This window comes from Argentina silus, assembly GCF_951799395.1.
Source record: "Argentina silus genome assembly, chromosome: 10".
Classification (NCBI taxonomy): Eukaryota; Metazoa; Chordata; class Actinopteri; order Argentiniformes; family Argentinidae; genus Argentina; species Argentina silus.
The window spans coordinates 22752768-22774140 of record NC_139664.1 but is presented as its reverse complement, the minus strand read 5'-3'; positions in this window follow the sequence as shown (position 1 = coordinate 22774140).

Genomic DNA, 21373 nt, shown 5'->3' with positions numbered 1-21373 from the left:
AAATAAACTGCCTCTGTCTCTTCATGTGAAGCCAAAATCTGTCTTCTTGATGCAAGATATCTGCTCAGATCATGTGTACACACACACACACTTACCAATCTAATGATCTCTTTAATGAGTGTGCAGCCTATTAAAAAATAAAAATAAATAAGAAAAGATTCCTCTTGATCGTTTGTCCAACTGTATGTGTGTGTGCCATGTGTGTGTTTTGCAACTCGTTGCATGGCCTATTGCCAGTAATTGAACATGGACAGTGGAGCTGTGCACTCTGATCCTCGGTGCTTTGCTCTGTGTTGTCACTTCCAGCCACAGACAGAGATGGTGGCATCTCGTTAAAATGGGGTGAGGTGTGATGGCGTTCTCAGTCTTAGTTTGGCAGCAAGAGGAGCAGACGTTGAGATTCAGCGAGGTTCATACAGAAACTGACACCGTAGAGAAGAAGACGCTAGCACTACGTTCTTGAGAAGTCTGTGTATGACTGAAATACATACAGTACAGAACATGCACATATACTGTATACAAACATACACAAACATACACTCCCCGGCCACTTTATTAGGTACACCTGTTCAACTGCTTGTTAACGCAAATATCTAATGGTGTGGGGGATATTTTCTTGGCACACTTTGGGCCCCTTAGTACCAATTGAGCGTCGTTTAAACACCACAGCCTACCTGAGTATTGTTGCTGACCATGTCCATTCCTTTATGACCAAAGTGTACCCATCTTCTGATGGCTACTTCCAGCAGAATAACGCGCCATGTCACAAAGCTCACATCATCTCAAACTGGTTTCTTGAACATGACAATGAGTTCACTGTACTCCAATGGCCTCCACAGTCACCAGATCTCAATCCAATAGAGCACCTTTGGGATGTGGTGGAACAGGAGATTCGCATCATGGATGTGCAGCCGATAAATCCGCAGCAATGACACTATCATGTCAATACGGACCAAAATCTCGGAGGAATGTTTCCAGCACCTTGTTGAATCTATGCCACAAAGAATTAAGGCAGTTCTGAAGGCAAAAGGGGGTCCAACCCGGTACTAGCAAGGTGTACCTAATAAAGTGGCCGGTGAGTGTATAGTGCCCTCCGTAAGTATTGGGACAGTGAAGCATTGTCTTCTATTGGCTCTATACTCTAAGTTTAGATTTGAAAAAATAACTGAGGTTAAAGTATAGATTTATATACCCTTTTATTTAAGGGTACTTTTGTACATGTTTCACCATTCATAAATTACAAAGCATGTTATACATCGTCCCCCTATTTCAGGCACCAAAACTAATGAGACAGATTAAGCATGTTTCGTATTTGGTCGACAATCTTTTGAATGAAATAACCGCCTGAAGTCTGTGACCCATTGACCCCACCAGACACTGGGTATCTTCTTTGGTGATGCTCTGCCAGGCCTGTACTACAGACATCTTCAGGTATTGTTTGTTTTAATCTATTTTTGCCTGAAATATCAGGAAATGAAATGCATTTTCAATTAGATTTAAATCTGAAGATTGACTTGGCCAGTCAAGAACTTTCCACTGAAGCGCTATCCAACGCATTTATAGGCATGTGCTTGTACTCGAGCAGACAAGATGTTTCTGTACACTTCAGAACACATTCTGCTGTTGCCGTCAGCTGTTACACCATCAATTAAGACAAGTCAACTAGTTCTAGTGGCAGCTATACATACCATAACACCCCCTCCACCATGTTTCAGAAATTAGGTGGTATGCTGTAAGTCTTGGCAGATCCTTTTTTCTCCAAACTTTTCTCTTGCAATCACTTTGGTACATGATAATATTCTTCTTATCTGTCCACAAGACCTATTTCCAGACGTCTGCTGGCTTTTTAGGTACTTTTTAGCAAACTAACCTGACCATCCTTTTTGAGGATAACTAGTGGTTTGCACCTTGCAATGCTCTGTAGATCGGCTGGTGATGTATTCTTTGGATGGTAGTCTCATTGACACCACTTTGGTCCTCATGTTGACATACACCAATAACAGACTCCAAAGGCAAACGCAAAGCCTAGACTCAATACTAGACATTGACAGCTCTCTTATGCCTGCACACATTATGTGATGGAACACACCTGATTTACCAAAAACATCTGTCAAGCCATTACTTTTGGGTACCCTGAAATAGGGGGACTATGCATAAAAAGTGCTGTAATTTCTGAATGGTGAAACCAACATGTACACAAATACCATCAAATAAAAGCTGAGAATCTCTACTTTAACAAACTGTTGGAGTGTAGAGCCAAAAGAAGAAAAAATGCTTCACTGTCCCAAAATGCTAATCATCGTCTATGCATATACACTCACTGAACACTTTATCAGGAACACCTGTACACCTTCTCATGGTGGATGTGGTATAATGGTGTGGGGAATGTTTTCTTGGCACACCTTGAGCCTGTTAATACCAATCAATCATGCCACAGCCTATTTGAGTATTGTTGCTGACCATGTGCATCCCTTCATGGCCACAATTTACCCATCTTCTAATGGCTACTTCCAGCATGATAATGCACCATGTCACAAAGCAAAAGTCGTCTCAAACTGGTTTCATGAACATGACAATGAGTTCAGTGTTCTTCAGTGGCATTCCCCGGGAGATTCACAGCTTGAAAGTGCACTTGAAAAATCTGCAGGAATTACATGATGCAATCATGTCATCATGGACCAGAATCTCAAAGGAATGTTTCCAACATCTTGTGGAATCAATGCCACGAAGAATTGAGGCTGTTTTGAGAGCAAAGGGAGGCCCTACCCAGTAGTAGTATAGTGTTCCTAATAAAAGTGCTCAGTGAGTATATAATCATCTTTCCAAGAATACTGTAGAACCACCACTGTCTGTAGAGTCCACTGTCTGTAATCTTGAGGCCCTCAGAGACATTGACACCGGAGAACACAGAGCCTCAGAATTCCCACAGGGGAGAGGCCCTCCCTGTCGCCTGCATGCCAGATCTCAGCTCATTAAACACATGAGAGAGATCCCCACTGTCTGCTTTAATTAGGCCTGTCTGTCTGTCACTGTTTCACTAACTGGAGTCGCGCTCCAGATGTTCACACTTTGTCCGACAGCACAGCGAACAGGAGAGCGTCTGTGTGTGTGTGTGTGTGTGTGTGTGTGTGTGTGTGTGTTTGTTTGTGAGTACATTCTACATTACTGCAACTATAAAAGCTAAATCTACAAATTACAGTCTGCATTTGTGAGTGTGTGCGTTTACGTTGTTGCACCTCGAGACATGACACATCAAGGAACTGAGAGCGTCCTCAATGTATTTCTTGAAGACCCATCTGATAACGCTGAGGCTCTGCCAACACACACACACACCATATGAGCTACAAAGAAAATGAACAGGGAGAGTTAACAGCCCTGGTGTAGTTCCTGACTACTCTCTTGTGTGTGTGGTTAGTCACGGACAGAGCCCGAGGCCATCACACTATATAATTGACAGCTTAACAGACGAGAGGGCCAACGTGGAACATTCACCTCAATCAACTCATGCAGGGATAAGGATTATGTGTAAACATAGGCCGGAAAGCTGACAATTGGTTTAAGAGCCCGTGCATAAACCTATCCTATGCTTTTAAATCTGTGTAGGGGAGTAGACAAGTGTACACTTCAGGGAAAAGTATGGAATATTGGGATACATGACAAGTCTCTAGCCCCTAGACATCTGGTAGATCTGAAGGATTGGATCGGAGTTAGCTTGATCACGATCACCCTGCCTATCAAAGGCAAGGTGGAGCTACTAGCATCTTGCTTATGCCTATCCAATCTTTTAATATCTACACAGATCTACTAAAGTCCATGATGGGATTGGGACTGATATCGTGCCAGGCATATACAGAGGAAACCATGCAAAGCTACTCTCTTTCGCATGCTTTGCATGTGTTTGCATTTTAACTATGGAGGGTTCACAAGGTATTTTGCCTGAGAAGCAGAGAGATGCCAATGTCATCCTAGTCAACATTGCACAACAAAGGAGGGCTTATAATAAGACAAATGTATTTGTTTTCAACTAACCATTCTTTAACCAGGCAAGTCAATAGAAAGTCAACCGTCTGGTCAAGAGGCAAGCAGAGTATAACAACGGATATAGAAAAAATGGACAATACATGAGCTGGCATACAGGAGTACAGGCAAGGTTATGGTATGGAGACATGATCAGTTATACAGTTAAACATGACAAGCTCAAGAGTCTGTAACAATGTCTATGGTTAAATCCATGAAGTAGAGACAGAAACAGAAAGAGAGAGACAGGGACCTCTCTGGACAACTACACCTGAGTGTTTGTGAGGGTGACAAGGCTCTGGAATTTGTCCACCAGACATGTTGATAAATCTGTCCCATCACTTTTTGGTATCCTGAAATAGGGGGACCATGGATAAAAAGTGTTAAAAAAAATGTGTCGACAGCTGAATTGTTGAGAGCATCCTAACCAGCTGTATCACTGTGTGGTACGGCAGCACTACTGCTATGGACCGCAGACGCCTGCAGAGAGTGGTGAAGACCGCTGAGAAAATCACCAGGACTTCACTGCCCTCTCTGCAGAGCATCTACCACCGCAGAGTCCACAGGAGAGCCGCCTCCATCCTCAAGGACCCCACCCACCCCCAGCACGGACTGTTCACACTTCTACCCTCAGGCCGGAGGTACAGAAGTGTTAAATGCAGGACCACCAGACTAAAGAACTCCTTCTTTCCCACTGCCATCAGACTCCTAAACAACGCATAGGAGATTATAATCATTGACTACCTCATATAACTGTACTACCTCATAACTGAACCCGACTGTCATTTTCAGTTTGCACATGCATAATTGCACTGTTTACATTTGCACAGTTTTATTATTATTATTGTTGCTTTTTTATTATCACATGCTGCCTTAAATGTTGTTATCTTGTACATTTTGTTTAGTATATATTGTATATTTTTTACCAGGGGTAAAGGGGTAGGTGTCTGTCTGTCTGTCTGTGGTTGCATGTGCACAGTAGTGTTCAAAGTAGTATGCATGTGTGTGTTCAAAAGATGGAGCCCTTATTGTCCTTTCAGGGCACAGCCCATACATGTGGTTAGGATGTCTTTTGCTGATACTTTCCTTCTTGGAGTTTCCCTTCTTTGCTGTGTCAGCAGTCTGTAAGAGACAGCTGAAGTGCTTTTATGTCCACCCCCCACCACCGCCACAAACAAACACACAGATACACACACACACACACACACACACACACACACACACACACACACACACACATACATACATGTATGTCTCTTTGTGTGTGTGTGTGTGTGTGTGTGTGTGTGTGTGTGTTTGTGTGTGTGTGTTAAAATCCTGGGGCAGTTGACCGAATCCTTACATATACAGTGTCTAAAGCAAAGATTGGGCACTCTGGAGAGGATCGGGGGTGTGGGGGGTAGAGAGGCAGATGCTTCGCAGCAGAAACCCAGCATCGCTGCATTGGCTGAGGGGTGCATGTGCATCTCCATATAAGGCATGGAGCAGCCCGACTGCTGTCATTTGCTGGCTCAGAAACACAGAGAGGAGGGAGATGGGGGTGATTAATCGCAGGAGGTGTGTGTGTGTGTGTGTGTGTGTGTGTGTGTGTGTGTGTATATATATGTTGGTATTTAAATGGTTTAAGAACCACGAAATGGTTTAAGATGTGTGTGCCTCTGCTTTGGAAAAAAGGCTGAAAAGCCATGACTGGAAAGTCGACCGGGAGCCAAAACAAAAACATTCTAAATAAACAGGGTTTGTCCCATATCACCACCACCGAGTCCGCATCTGTGTTAAGGACCTTGTTACAGTGGCGCCCAACGAGGGGCACAGAGGGATGGTGAAAAAAGAGGAAAAAAATGGAGCATACTGGAGCAGCAGGCCCACCTCCAGCAGGAGCAGCAGTCCGCGATGGGAGTTCGTCGGGGCCATCAAAGCGGGACCGGCGTCCGGGTCAGCACAAGGTCCCCCCAAGGTCCACCTCCAGAAGATGGGGGACCTGGACGACCCGGAGGCGTTCCTGGCTGTGTTTGAGGGGACGGCGAGGATCTCGGGGTGGCCGGACGGCGAGTGGGCGTACCATCTGCTGCCCCTCCTGTCAGACGAGGCGCAGCTCGCTGCCCACAGCCTGCCAACGACCGCCCAGCGGGATTATCCCTCTCTAGCCCGGGCGATTCGAGACCGCCTGGGCCTCACCCTGGAGGAACACCGTCGCCGGTTCTGGGACCTGACGATGGAGGAGGGGAGCCGGCCCTTTGCCTACGCCCAGCGGCTGCAGGACAGCGCGTGGCGGTGGCTGGACCCAGGGAACAGCTCGGCGGAGGAGGTCGGGGACCGGGTGGTGTTGGAGCAGTTCATCACTGGGCTCCCGGCCCGGACCGCCGCCTGGGTCCAGTACCACCGGGCCCAGGAACTCGCGGCCGCCGTTACCTTGGCGGAGGACCATCTCTCCCTCCTGCCGCGGGAGCCCCGGCAACCAACCCCGGCCCCGCGCCAGGGGGCGGGGGCCGGCGCCCGGAAGGAGCCGTGGCGCCGGACGAGGAGGGGCCGGCGCCCGTCCAGAGGACGAGATGGCAGAGAACCAGCCCTGGCCCCACAAGAAGCACCCCGAGCGGCAGGGGGGGTGTGTTGGCGCTGCGGGCGGCCGGGCCACGTCCAGGCGGATTGCCCAGTGATGGAGGAGGGGCAGGTCCTCCGCATCGGCAACATACCGGGCCCTCCCCCCGGACCAGGAGAAGCGTATTGTGTTCCGGTAAGGATACGCACCAGGCGTTCTTGGATTCGGGCTGCATGCAGTCCATGAGCATTCTTAAAGGCATCCGGGGGCATTCTTAAAGGCATCGAGGGTGTTGGTGAAGTGTGTGCATGGGGACATTCACGAATATCCTGTGGTCGCTATCAAAATTCATTATGAGGGAAAAAAGCATAGTGTACAGGCGGCGATTAGCCCGCGCCTCACGCATCCCCTTGTTCTGGGTGTAGATTGGGAGAGGTTTCCTCAAGCGGTAAAGCGGGCTACTGGGGTGCGTGCATGACAGAGAGGGAGGTGTGAGGCGTGTAATGTGCTCCGAGCTGAGGTGGCGCCTCGCGACACTGCCGAGGAGCCGGAGCCGGCGGGGGGGTCTCAACCCGAGATTTCCCCGCCGAACTATCCGCTGCTAGGTGACTTCCCCCTCGAGCAGTCTCGTGACGAGACCCTACGATCGGCCTATGACCAAGTGATAGCGATTGATGGTACTTTGGTACGGCCAGACACAGTGCGCGCCCACCCCTATTTTGCGATCATCAGGGACAGGTTATACCGAGTGAGTCATGACTCAGGAGGAAGTAACCCAGTTGTTGGTTCCCCGTAGCCGCCGGGAAATGGTCTTCCAGGCGGCTCATTTCAACCCCATGGTGGGCCATTTAGGTTATGATAAGACACTAAACCGTATAATGGCTCGATTTTATTGGCCGGGAATTCGGGCAGAGGTGCGTAGGTGGTGCGCTTCCTGTCGTGAATGTCAGTTGGTAAATCCCCCAGCCATTCTCCGGGCCCCGTTGGGGCCCTTACCATTGGTCGAGAACCCATTCAACCGCATTGCCATGGATATTATCGGGCCATTTGATCGGTGTACACAGGGATATCAATTTGTGTTGGTCTTGATAGATTACACAACCCGATACCCCGAGGCAATACCGCTGCGCAATATTTCTGCCAGGAGTGTAGCGCAGGCATTGTTTCAAGTAATCTCCCAGGTGGGAATCCCAAAAGAGATTCTCACCGACCAGGGCTCCAATGTTATGTCACGCACCCTCAAAGAACCACTGTTTACCACCCGGCCACGGATGGCCTTTGTGAGCGGTTCAATCGGACCTTGAAATCGATGATCCGGAAGTTTGTGCACGAGGATAGTCGGAATTGGCATAAATGGCTAGATCCCCTGCTGTTTGCGGTACGGGAAGTTCCCCAAGCTTCCACCGGGTTTTCCCCGTTTGAATTACTCTACGGGCGTAAGCCCCGGGGTGTCCTAGACCTTCTTAAAGAAAATTGGGAGGAAGGGTGTACACACATGAGAGCAGAGGCACACACATGAGATTCAGTACGTCCTGGACTTGCGCACAAAGCTCCACGCCCTAGGCGTTATCTCACGCGAGCATTTGCAGCAAGCCCAGGAGCGTCAAAAGCGCCTCTACGACAGGGGAACTAACCTGCGAGAATTTTCACCGGGAGACAAGGTGCTCGTACTGTTACCCACCTCCTGCACGAAATTACTCGCGAAGTGGCAAGGGCCGTTTGTGGTCACACGTCGCATGGGGGACGTGGATTATGAGGTAGTCCGCTCGGACCGAGAGGATAGCTTGCAGGTGTATCACATAAATCTCCTTAAAAAATGGAACGACGTGGTCACTGTTGCTCTGGCTACAATAATTCCAGAGAGAGATGAGTTCGGACCGGAAGTCTCAAAATCTAAAATTAGCACTCCGGTCGGTATTGATAACCACCTCTCTGCTAGCCAGGCCACGGACGTTGCAGATTTGCAAGCTAGGTTTGCTGACGTGTTCTCTCCCCTGCCCGGTCGGACTACGCTTATCGACCACCATATAGAAACGCAGCCGGGTTTAACGGTGCATAACGTGTCCCTATAGGCTGCCGGTACACAAACGAGACATTGTGTTCAAGGAATTGGAAGCCATGCTGGAGCTGGCCTCCAAATTCGATCCCTACCCGATGCCCCGGGTTGACGAGCTCTTGGACCGGCTTGGCACGGCCAGGTTCTTTACAACATTGGATTGCACAAAGGGATACTGGCAGATTCCCCTCTCGCCGGTATCCCGGGAGAAGACTGCATTCTCCACTCCGCTCGGGTTGTATCAGTTCACGGTGCTCTCTTTCGGGTTGTTCGGGGCCCCAGCCACTTTCCAGCGCCTCATGGACCGCATTTTGCGGCCGCACTCTGCCTATGCTGCTGCCTATCTGGATGACATTGTCATTTACAGTGAGACCTGGGCGCAGCATATGCAGCGTGTGGCTGCTGTTCTGCGGTCCCTGAGGCAGGCGGGACTGACGGCTAACCCGAAAAAGTGCATGATCGGGCGGAGGGAGATCCACTTGGGTCGAGGGGAGGTGCGGCCGCAGGTTGAAAAGACTGCGGCCATCGCCGCCTCTCCGCGGCCCAAGACTAAGAAAGAGGTGAGGGCGTTCCTGGGGCTGGCTGGCTATTACCGGCAGTTCATGCTGGGCTGAGGTCCGTCAAGGGACTGGCCAGCTCTGAAAACCCTGGTACGAACTGTCGGTAATATCCAGCCAGCCCCAGGAAGGCCCTCACCTCCTTCTTTGTCTTGGGCCGGGGAGAGGCGGCGATGGCCGCAGTCTTTTCAATCTGCGGTCGCACCTCCCCCCGTCCCAAGTGGTACCCCAGATACCGGATCTCCCTCCGCCCGATCACGTACTTTTTCGGGTTGGCCGTCAGCCCCGCCTGCCTCAGGGACCGCAGAACAGCAGCCACACTCCGCACATGCTGCGGCCAGGTGTCACTGTGAATGACAATGTCATCTAGGTAGGCCGCAGCATAGGCGGCGTGCGGCCGCAGAATACGGTCCATGAGGCGCTGAAAAGTGGCTGGGGCTCCGAACAACCCGAAAGGGAGCACGGTGAACTGGAATAACCCGAGCGGAGTGGAGAATGCCGTTTTCTCCCGGGACACCGGCGAGAGTGGAATCTGCCAGTATCCCTTCGTGCAATCCAACGTCGTGAAGTACCTGGCCGTACCAAGCCGGTCCAAGAGCTCGTCGACCCGAGGCATCGGATATGCATCGAACTTGGAGACCGCATTAACCCGTCTATAATCCACACAGAACCGTATAGCCCCATCTGGCTTGTTGACAAGCACGATGGGGCTACACCAATCACTGCGGGACTCCTCGACCACACCCAGCTCCAGCATGGCTTCCAACTCCCGGCACACAACGTCTCGTTTGTGTATCGGCAACCTATAGGGACGCGTGCGCACCGTTAAACCCGGCTGCGTGTCTATATGGTGGTCGATGAGCGTAGTCCGACCGGGCAGGGGAGAGAACACGTCGGCGAACTTAAGCTGCAAATCTGCAACGTCCGCGGCCTGGCTAGCAGAGAGATGGTTATCAATATTGACCGGAGTGCTAACTTTCGATTTTGGGACTTCCGGACCGAACTCCTCTCTCTCCGGAATTACCGTAGCCAGAGCAACCGTGACCACGTCGTTCCATTTTTTTAGGAGATTGACGTGATACACCTGCAAGCTATCCCCCCGGTCCGAGCGTACAACCTCATAATCCACGTCCCCCATGCGACGTGTGACCACAAACGGCCCTTGCCACTTCGCGAGTAATTTCGTGCTGGAGGTGGGTAACAGTACGAGCACCTTGTCTCCCGGTGTAAACTCTCGTAGGGTAGTCCCCCTGTCATACAGGCGTTTCTGACGCTCCTGGGCTTGCAGCAAATGCTCACGTGAGATAGCCCCTAGGGCGTGGAGCTTTGTGCGCAAGTCGAGGACGTACTGAATCTCACTCTTACTGTCACTAGACCCTTCCTCCCAATTTTCTTTAAGCAGGTCTAGGACACCCCGGGGCTTACGCCCGTAGAGTAATTCAAACGGGGAAAACCCGGTGGAAGCTTGGGGAACTTCCCGCACCGCAAACAACAGGGGATCTAGCCATTTATGCCAATTCCGACTATCCTCGTGGACAAACTTCCGGATCATTGACTTCAAGGTCCGATTGAACCGCTCACAAAGGCAATCAGTGGCCGGGTGGTAAACACTGGTTCGAATCGCCTTGATGTTCAACAAGCCATACAGTTCCTTGAGGGTGCGTGACATAAAATTAGTGCCCTGATCGGTGAGAATCTCTTTCGGGATTCCCACGCGGGAGATGACTTGAAACAATGCTTGCGCTACACTCCTGGCAGAGATATTGCGCAGTGGTATTGCCTTGGGGTATCGGGTGGCGTAATCTATCAAGACCAACACAAATCGATAACCCTGTGTACTCCGGTCAAATGGCCCGATAATATCCATCGCAATGCGGTCGAACGGGTTCTCGACCAATGGTAAGGGCCGCAAGGGGGCCCGTGGAATGGCCGGGGAATTTACCAACTGACATTCCCGACAGGAAGCGCACCACCTACGCACCTCTGCCCGAATCCCCGGCCAATAAAATCGAGCCATTATACGGTTCAGTGTTTTGTCATACCCTAAATGGCCCGCCATGGGGTTGAAATGAGCCGCTTGGAAGACCATTTCGCGGCGGCTGCGGGGAACCAACAACTGGGTTACTTCCTCCTGACTATGTGAGTCACGACTTACTCTATATAACCTGTCGCTGATAATCGCGAAATAGGGGTGGGCGCGCACTGTGTCTGGCCGTATCAAAGTACCATCAATTGCTATCACTTGGTCAAAGGCTGATCTTAGGGTCTCGTCACGAGACTGCTCGAGGGGGAAGTCGCCTAGCAGCGGATAGTTCGGCGGGGAAGTCTCGGGGTGAGGCGCCCCCGCCGGCTCCGGCTCCCCGGCAGTGCCGCGAGGCGCCGCCTCGGCACAGAGCACATTACACGCCTCACACCTCCCTAGCTGTCGTGCACGCATCCCGGTAGCCCTCTTTACCGCTTGAGGAAACCCCTCCCAATCCACACCTAGAATCAGGGGATGCGTGAGGCGTGGGCTAACCGCCGCCTGTACACTATGGGTTTTTCCCTCAAAATGAATTTCGATAGCGACCACCGGATATTCGTGAATGTCCCCATGCACACACCTCACCCGCACCCTCGATGCCTTCAACAATGCCCCCGGCCGAACCAGGCGCTCCTGGATCATGGACTGCATGCAGCCCGAATCCAAGAATGCCTGGTGCGTATCATGTTGTATCCTTACCGGAATACGATACGCCGCTCCTGGTCTGGGGGGAGGGCCCGGTATGTCGCCGATGCGGACGACCTGTCCCACGTCCATCGCCTGACACTCGGCCTGCACGTGGCCCGGCCGTCCGCACCGCCAACACACCCCCCCTGTCGCTCGAGGTGCTACCTGTGGGGCCGGGGTCGGCTCTGGATGGGTGCGCCCCTGCCATCTCGACCTTGGGGCGGGCGCCGGCCTCTCCCCTTCTGCTCCCTCGGCTCCTCCTGGGCGTCGCCCCCCCCCCCCCCCCCTGCCGCGGGGCCGGGGTTGGTCGTTGTGGCCCCCGCGGTGGGAGGGAGAGATGGTCCTCGGCCAGTCCCACGGCGGTCTTGAGGTCCTGGGGGCGGTGGTACTGGACCCAGGCGGCGGTACGGGCCGGGAGCCCCGCGAGGAACTGCTCCATTATCACCCGGTACCCGACCTCCACCGCCGAGCTGTTCTCGGGGTCCAGCCACCGCCATGCACTGTCCCCCAGCCGCTGGGCGTAGGCGAAGGGCCGGCACCCCTCCTCCATTGTCATGGCCCGGAACCGGCGCCGGTGTTCCTCCGGTGTCAGGCCCAGGCGGTCCCGAATCGCCCGGGCCAGGGACGTGTAATCCCGTTGGGCGGCCGCCGGCAAACTGTGGGCCGCGAGCTGCGCCTCCCCTGACAGGAGGGGCAGCAGATGGTAGGCCCACTCTCGGTCCGGCCACCCTGAGATCCATGCCGTCCCCTCGAACACCGCGAGGAACGCCTCTGGGTCATCCAGGTCCCCCATCTTCTGCAGCTGGACCTTGGGGGGACCTGGTGCCGCTCCGGTCCCCGGCGCCGGCCCGCCGACCCTGGTAAAGTCCTGGAGGAGGGCACTGTCCGCGATCCTCGCTGCCGTTAGTTCCTCCAGCGTCGCCTGCTGGGTCTGCTGCAGGGCCGTCTGCTGCTCGAGGACGAGCGCTATCCTCGCTATTGCTGCTGCTAGCGACTCCATTCTGCCAATGTAGTATAGTCCGTTGTACACAGAGGCAGACGCAGTATGTCGGTAAGGGATTGCTCCCGTTTATTCATACAGTTCGTTCGTGAAATGTCCTTTTGGCTTTCCAGCCTCCTTAATGACCACTCGGCGACTTTGCAGTCGTCCCTTTCTCTCTCTCTCGTTCCGCCGTTCCCAGCTCACCTCCCTCCTGAAATGGCAGAAGCACACACATCTTAAACATTCGCCGACGAGACTTCATTTGCAGCAGGTGTGCAACAAAGTCTCGCCGACACAACCCCGGCCACGGTCCTGTAGCTCCCTCTACAGGCCGAACGCTGCATGTCCCCCCACATAAATGCATTGGATTTAAATCTGAAAAACGTTAAACTGGTTGGCCCTGAAAAACTCCCTAATTGCTATGGCAGTATGTTTTGGGTCATTGTCTTACTGTGTGATGAAGCGCTATCCAATGAATTTGGAGGCATTTGCTCGTACTCAAGGAGATATGTTTGTGTACACATTCTGCAGCTGACCGTCAGCAGTTACATCATCAATTAAGACAAGTTGTAGTAGCAGCTATACATGCCAAAACCACACTGAAAAAAAAATCCAAGCTGTTTCAACTTGGACAAATGTATTACCTGGCTGCTTTATGGAGTGCATTCGGAAAGTATTCAGACCCCTTCACTTTTTCCGCATTATGTTATGTTACAGCCTTATTCTAAAATGGATTAAATATACCCAATAATGACAAAGCGAAAACAAGTTTTTAGAAATTGTTGCTAATTTATTAAAAATAAATACCTAAAAAATAAAAAATATAAGTAATATCTAAAAACTTGTTTTCGCTTTGTCATTATGGGGTATTGTGTGTAGATTGATGAGGAAAAAAATTGATGTAATCCATTTTAGAAGGCTGTAACATAACCAAATGTGGAAAAAGTGAAGGGATCTGAATACTTTCCAAATGCACTGTAAGTCCACTTAGGATAGTAAGTTGGGTTAACTTCATCTAAAGTCTATTCAACTTCATAATGTAAGTTGGCTCAGATAAGACATTGAATCAACTCAAAACAACTGCTCAGTAAATGGTTCTACCAAGAATCCTCTGCTATATTTTCATGTATGTTAAACCATTTTCCATGTTTTTTTCTAAGAGTATATAATTATTATTTCACTAACTGATGTACCTGTGATGTTGGTTCTTATTTGATTCTCCCAGGATGATGGACATGTGTCAAAGACATACAAATTGCATGTACACCACATACGGGTACTTTGGGGGAATAACTTGACATGATTCCTGTTCTTGTTGTCAATATAAAATGATAAATTAATTGGGCAAAATTCATTCATCAAATTCATTAATTCAAAGTCATTCAGTCAAATTCTCAACATTGATTGAGCAATTGACTCAACGAAAACTCCGATATGCATTTTTGTTGAGTTGAAATTAGAACATGATTTAAAATAACTAAACGGCAAAAATAATTTTTACAGTGTACAATTTAGAATCCAGCCAAAGTTATTCACTATCAGAAGTTGAGTTGACAAGTAACCTCGCTTCCAGCCTTTGGGCATAGAGCAAGACTTGAAGGGCTGGTAAAGAGAGACTAGTAACTGAGAATTCTCTTGTCACTTGTCTACTCAACTCCTGATAGTAAATTACTTTGGCTGTGTTATGAATTGACTTTAGTTGAAACTAGCAAAAAGTATGAAATAGAGTTATCAAAATGAATTCAGTGTTTTGGTGTTAACATGACATATCAATATGTGGATACAACTGTAAGGCACAATATTTTTTTTTTTACACCGTTGAGCAAGTTATGAGCAAGTTTTTCATCAATTAATTTAATTCAGACTTTTGCAAAATCTCTTGCTATAGCCTCAGATAAATGCCAATGACTACACACAGAGTGGAACTAATTCTCTATCTTGTGGAGTAGAACCCTATACAGCCTTTTTCCATCAGAATATGTTGTATCAACAGTTTTGAACACAGGGGTTTATGGATAGAACCTGTGAAAAATGCTTACCCTAAACAATGCTGCCACACAGGGAGCCATTCTCTCTGTTTTATGCTCTGTCACTGAAAGCTGACAAAGGTTAGCGTAGGACTGTCTGGGTGCTTTTCAATTATGCAAACATAGACGATATCGTAGACATCATTGTTGTCAGGTGCAAGAGGAAGCACCACTTGACTGTGGCCCTTTCTCAGTTGTTAGAAACTTGATTCCTCACGTCTTCTCCTCCGTCCTCCACTTACTTCTTCTCAAAAAGCACTGGAGGAGAATTTGTAAGAGGAGGAACCAAGATCTTCTCCTCCAATGCAAGTGGAGGACGGAGGAGAGGACGAGGAATCGAGTTTCTAACAATTGAGAAAGGGCCAGGAAGACATAGGTGAAGGGAGTAAGAGAAGGGAAGAGAGAGAGAGAGAGAGACAGAAAGGGGGGGAGAGAGAGAGAGAAGGAAAGAGAGAAAGATACTGTAGGAGAATAAGAGGGAGAGAGGGTGAAGGAGAGACAAAGGGAGATGGAGGGATGAGAAGGGGAGGGAGTGACAGAGGGGTTAGAGAGAGAGAGAGCATCAGGCTGCTTTTCATAGGCAAACTCTGTTAGGTAGAATAGAGTAGAATAAAATGTTGCCCTGGAGAGGGAATTTGTCTTGCACATAAACAAAAATGACATCTGTGTACATAACATACAAAGAACCAAGGTACCGTACACACGTTTAGGCACACATTTAGGCTACAAAGCACACTAACAAATGCAGTTGCATGTAAGAGGGAGAGAAAAAGATACAGAACGTGTGAGAGAGAGTGATTGAGTGTGTGAAAGAGGTTAATGCTGTAAACAAGGCTGGGAAAGAGATAGAACGGTTTATCTTTAATCAGAGTCAGCATCGATGGCCAGATCAATAATGCACTGTCCATTGCACTTACATACAGTGCCCGGTGTAAGTAATGGGACAGTGAAGCATTTGTTCTTCTTTTGGGTCTATACTCCAAAAGTTTGGATTTGAAATCCGACAATTACTATGAGGTTGAAGTATAGCTTTTATTTGATGGTATTTGTGTACATATTAGTTTCACCATTTAGAAAAGACAACTCTTCTTATACATAGTCCCACTATTTCAGGCTTGACAGGTGTTTCTGGTGAGTCAGGTGTGTTCCGTCACATCATTTGTGCAGACATAAGACAGCTGTCAATGTCTAGTATTGATTCTATTCTTTGGATTTGCCTTTGAAATCTGCTATTGGTGTCTCTCAACATGAGAACCAAAGAGATGTCAATGGAAAGCCATTATGAGGCTGAAATATCCCCCCAAAAATCAAGCAGAAACAACAAACCTTAGACTTACCAAAAACAACAGTTTAGAACATCATTAAAAAGAAAGAAAGCACTGGTGAGTCAGCAATAGTAAACGGCCTGGTAAGCCAAGGAAGACTTCTACAGTGTATGACCATGCTACTCTGTCTTTTGAAGTCTTCCATGCAATAAAAAAAAAACACGCCGTTTGCACTGGGAGAATAATGAAGCCATGGATAGTCCTTGAACCACTTCTCCTGAAATCTTAGTGTCTTATTTGGAAGTTGCTGGTCTGGAATGACTCTTTGGTCATATATGTTGAGATATGTTATATATCTCAGCCTGGCTCTCACTCTCTTCCCTGTCTAATCTTGCCTGTTCTTCCTAGAAACAAAAGTGAAACATTTAATAGACCTATCATTTTTTATACTGACAAAAACTGAAATAGAAACATTTCTAAAACATAAAATCATCATATTGTATCATATGTTGATGCTGGGCTGTGTTTGAAAGCACTGGTTATTTGACTACACTCCCTGCCGTTTTGTTTATGGCAGCCTATTTCTTGTTTGTTGCTCTTGTACGCTCTGTACAAGCTCAGAAGCAGGCTCATGATGACATATGATGATGAAATGAATCCATATGTCACAGCAACCCTTCCATGCCTACTGGATCCATTTTGAGAACTTACTGAAAACTTTAAAAGGGTTGCAGTGACATATGGATTAATTTCATCATTGGAGAAATATACAGGTAAGATAATCACTGGCAAATTTAGATTTTTGGGTGGTCTATGCCTTTAAAATGAATGACAATGGATTTGAGGGTGCATTTGTGGATTTACAGTTTGAAAGTGAGCATAGCATAGGATGGTTCACCTAGGAATGGTATGACATTGAGTTATCAAATGTTCTAATAAATGATGCTCTCCTGACTGTATCGGTCATATGGTGCACCTTGACTGAAATGTTTCCTATTCTATATCCCCATTGATTTCCATAAAATTCTGAGAAGATAGTCTGCATCACAAATTATTCAAAACTGGCAAATCCCTTTCATCACTCACCTCAGCAATGGAACTGTCTCCACTGTCCCTGCATTCTGCCCCTGCCTCTGACTGACTCTCAAGCTAGATATCAAGAGAGGTGGTGGAGTGATAATTATTTATTGAGCAGTATATATTCTTTCACACTGAAAGTCATACTGATTGTAAATACAACTGACTCTGAAGTAGAAGGCTGTGACATTGCAAATTTAGAGTACCCAAAGTCCCAAGCAGTAGGCCAAAAATTGCTCCTCAAACAACTATCTGCTAGGGAAGGGCGATTCCTAATTTCGTTCACACATCGTTCATATTATGCGCAAGCGAACCTATGCACGTGAGCTGAGCTGTCTTTTCAGAGCTAATTATCTCGAGTGACAGAAATCAACGCCGCGTTCATGGCAACTGCAAACAATTTTGTGACCCGGTTTATACATGGGCCAGCCAGGCTTTTATTTGTCAAAACGGGGAGCCCCTGGCCATTACAAGGGACTCGGCTGTTAGTTAGCTGAAGTTAACTGATTATTACCAGTGATGACTTACTTTCCTCTTCTTTGAAAAAAACCTCCTTATGCCCATGTTATCTGGGGGAGCAAACATATCAAACCAAGAGATCGTCAGCCAAAAAATAGACCAGTCTACTCTACAGTAACAAATGAAAACTAGCATCCCTCCTCCTCTTTTCGCTATTTTGCTAACGTTCATCTTAACGTTAACTCCTACGTTAAAGCGTTAACACTTCTTAACAGTTAGCTAACCGAACAGCGCGGCTGCTGTCAGTTAGTGTAGAGACTTTGTAACAAAAACAAGAAGGCTGTAAAGCAATAGGCGAACAAAATACGAACATTTAGTTAAATGCTAACTTTGATTTTCGGTAAGTTAACAATTTCCTGAACATTTTGTGGTGACAGTGTGACCCACCGTAACTCAGCTACTTGGTATCCAGACATCAATGACTGGCTAACGTTAGCGGCGCTATCGTGTGTGCGTGCGTGAGAATCTGCCTGGGTGCAAGATAGCAGTGAAAACGTGATATGAATTATATAATATGAATTTCATTGATTTGGGCATTCTCTCAATAAGCAAGCGGAAAGGATTTGATAATGAAGCACTGACACAGCGCTCTGAAAAGTGCGCGAGTGGATAGGCCGATGCACTGATTTTAGACATGGTAAAAACATGGTAAAAGTGGGGGGGTCTAAACTAATCATTTTAAAAAGTGGGTGGGACTTGTATGTTCATGATTATGAACATACAGTATTACTGTACTGTATTAATGGACATCTTTAAAAGATGAAACAACTTTCTTGATACAACTTTATTACTATTTGTTAGACCACCTGAAATGATGCAGAAGTGCACAATATTAAAGGAGATGTGCGTAAGTCTGTTGGAAATTCAGTTTAATGTTCCAAATAACAACATCCTCCCTAATAATAATATAGCCCACCCGAAATGGACGTGTTGGACATATGCCCACACAATTTGAAGCGGCAGCTGCCAGAGACAGAAAGGGGGGAAATCGGTGAGTCCTCTCCCCTAGAACACCCCTGGACAATTGTAAACAAACCTGTGTGTAACCCAGACAAATAGAGCCTATTAATAATGCACTTCCAGTATTATGAAATGAGTTAAATAAGTAGAATGATCCTTAAAATAAGTGAATTAGTACTAAATATTAGACACTAAAAAGAAGAAGAATATACGATGATTAAGAGAAGCTAAAATCTATAAAAGATAAGATGATATGGGATATATGGTTACAGCTTAAGGGAGTTGTCTGCCACCCTCAGTAATCTCTGTAACCCTCCCACCTCCCAGACACCCCCTATAGCCCAAAGTCCAGCTCCTAGTGTTGTTCCCCCTATTCGCGAACCTTTTGTCCCCGCGCCTGAACATTATGTTGGCAATTTAGGTCCCTGTCGGCCATTTTTAGTTCAGTGCTCACTAGTTTTTGAACAACAATTACTTACCTATTCCTCTGACCGGTCACGCATAGCATATCTAATCGGATCGCTTAAAGAAGCTGCGCTCGCCTGGGCCTCCGCCATTTGGGTTTTTGACCACCCCGTCCAAGGCAAGGACGCAGCCCGGCGACTTTTTTCCGTCCGCCAAGACTCTCGCAATGTGGCCTCCCTAGCCATTGAGTTCCGGACTCTCGCTGCTGAGATCGGCTGGAATGATTGGGCTCTCCAGGGTGCGTTCCGGAACGCCTTGAGCAACACCATAAAAGACGAGCTGGCATCCCGTGATGAGCCCCCGGATCTCGACCAACTCATCTCTCTTGCCATCCGGTTAGACAAGCGTCTCCGCAAATGCCGCAGGGAGAGGTCTGCTGGCTTACAGTCGTCCTTTCCGCTCCCGTATGTGACTCCGGCCACTCCGTCTCCTAGAGGTTCAGAGTTCCACCGAGTTTCCCCTGACCACTCCGACCCCAAGCCCATGCAGCTGGGTAGAGCTCAGATGTTCCTGGAAGAGAGGGTGCGTCGCCTTAGGGAGGGAGCCTGCCTGTACTGCGGCCAGGGTGGACACCTGATTGCCAACTGCCCCACCTGTCCTGTTCGCTTGGGAAGAGGGGTCGGCTCATCAGTAACAGGAGAGGTACTGGCGAGCCGAGCTGTTTGTTCCCATCTCTCGTCCCCAACTCCATGTTACCCTCGTGTGGCAATCCCAGTCTCTGCCCCTCCTGGCTCTTATTGACTTCGGGGCGGATGAGAGTTTCCTCTACCGGGAGGTTGCCAGACAGATGGGCATTGATCTGGAAGCCCTGGACTGCCCCCTGGAAGCTAAGGCTCAAAACGGGATGCCGCTTGCCCTCATTGATTCCTGGACGGTTCCGTTAAATCTCTTACTGTCAGGTAATCATCAAGAACTTATTAGATTTCATGTTATCGACTGTCCCCGCTCCCCTCTTGTGCTTGGGTTCCCCTAGTTGCAGAAACACAACCCACAAATGGACTGGCTCATGGGTAAGGTTCACTCCTGGAGTGACTTTTGCCACTCACACTGTCTACTCTCGGCCCCTGCTCCCTCTATCTCTGACTCACTGCCCCTGCCTGAGTCTATCAATCTCTCCTCTGTTCCGCTGGAATACCACAACCTCGCTCCTGTGTTCAGCAAACACCATGCCTCGTCGTTGCCACCGCACCATCCCTATGACTGCGCTATCGACCTTCTGCCTGGTGCCTCCCTGCCCAGTGGTCGGCTGTACAATCTGTCCCGGCCGGAGCGAGAGACAATGGAAATATATATTCGGTAGTCTCTAGCTACAGGTGTCATCCGTCCTTCCTCCTCCCTGGTGGGTGTGGGGTTTTTCTTTGTGGGAAGGATGTATCACAGAGGCCATGTATTGATTTCCGTGGTCTCAATAACATCACAGTCAAGATCAAATACCCTCTGCCTCTTATCAGCTCTGCTTTTGCCCCCCTCCACGGGGCGACCGTATTCATTAAACTGGAACAATGCAACGCCTACCACCTAGTCCGCATTTGGGAGGACTCGATGAGTAGAAGACGGCATTTAACAGCCCCCTTGGACATTTTGAGTATTTAGTTTTGGATTGACTAATGCCCCGGTTTTTCAGGCCTTAGTGAATGATGTTCTGCATGACATGCTGAACCATTTTGTTTTTGTTTACTTAGATGACATCCTGATTTTCTCAATCCTTCTCGTACTGCACGTTCGCCACGTCCTGCAACGCCTGCTAGAAAATAAGCTGTTTGTTAAGGCTGAGAAGTGTGAGTTCCATGTCTTCACTGTTTCTTTTCTGGGATACGTTATTGCCCCTGGACAAGTGCGTATGGATCTGGCCACGGTGTCCGCTGTGGCCCTCCCTGACCAGCCTCAAACAATTACAGCATTTTCTTGGTTTTGCAAATTTCTATTGTAGATTCATCCATAACTACAGCTGCATTGCGGTCCCGCTCACAGCCTTCACCTCCACATTGACTCCCTTCCTATGGACGCCCGAGGCTGAGAACGCTTAAAATGAGCTCAAGCACCGGTTCGTCTCCGATCCTATCCTCGTACAGCCCGACCCAGCGCTACAGTTCGTAGTGGAGGTGGACGCCTCGGACACGGAGGTAGGGGCTTTCCTGTCTTAGCGGTCCCCGTCTGACAACAAGCTCCATCCCTGTGCATTCTTCTCCCGCAAGCTCT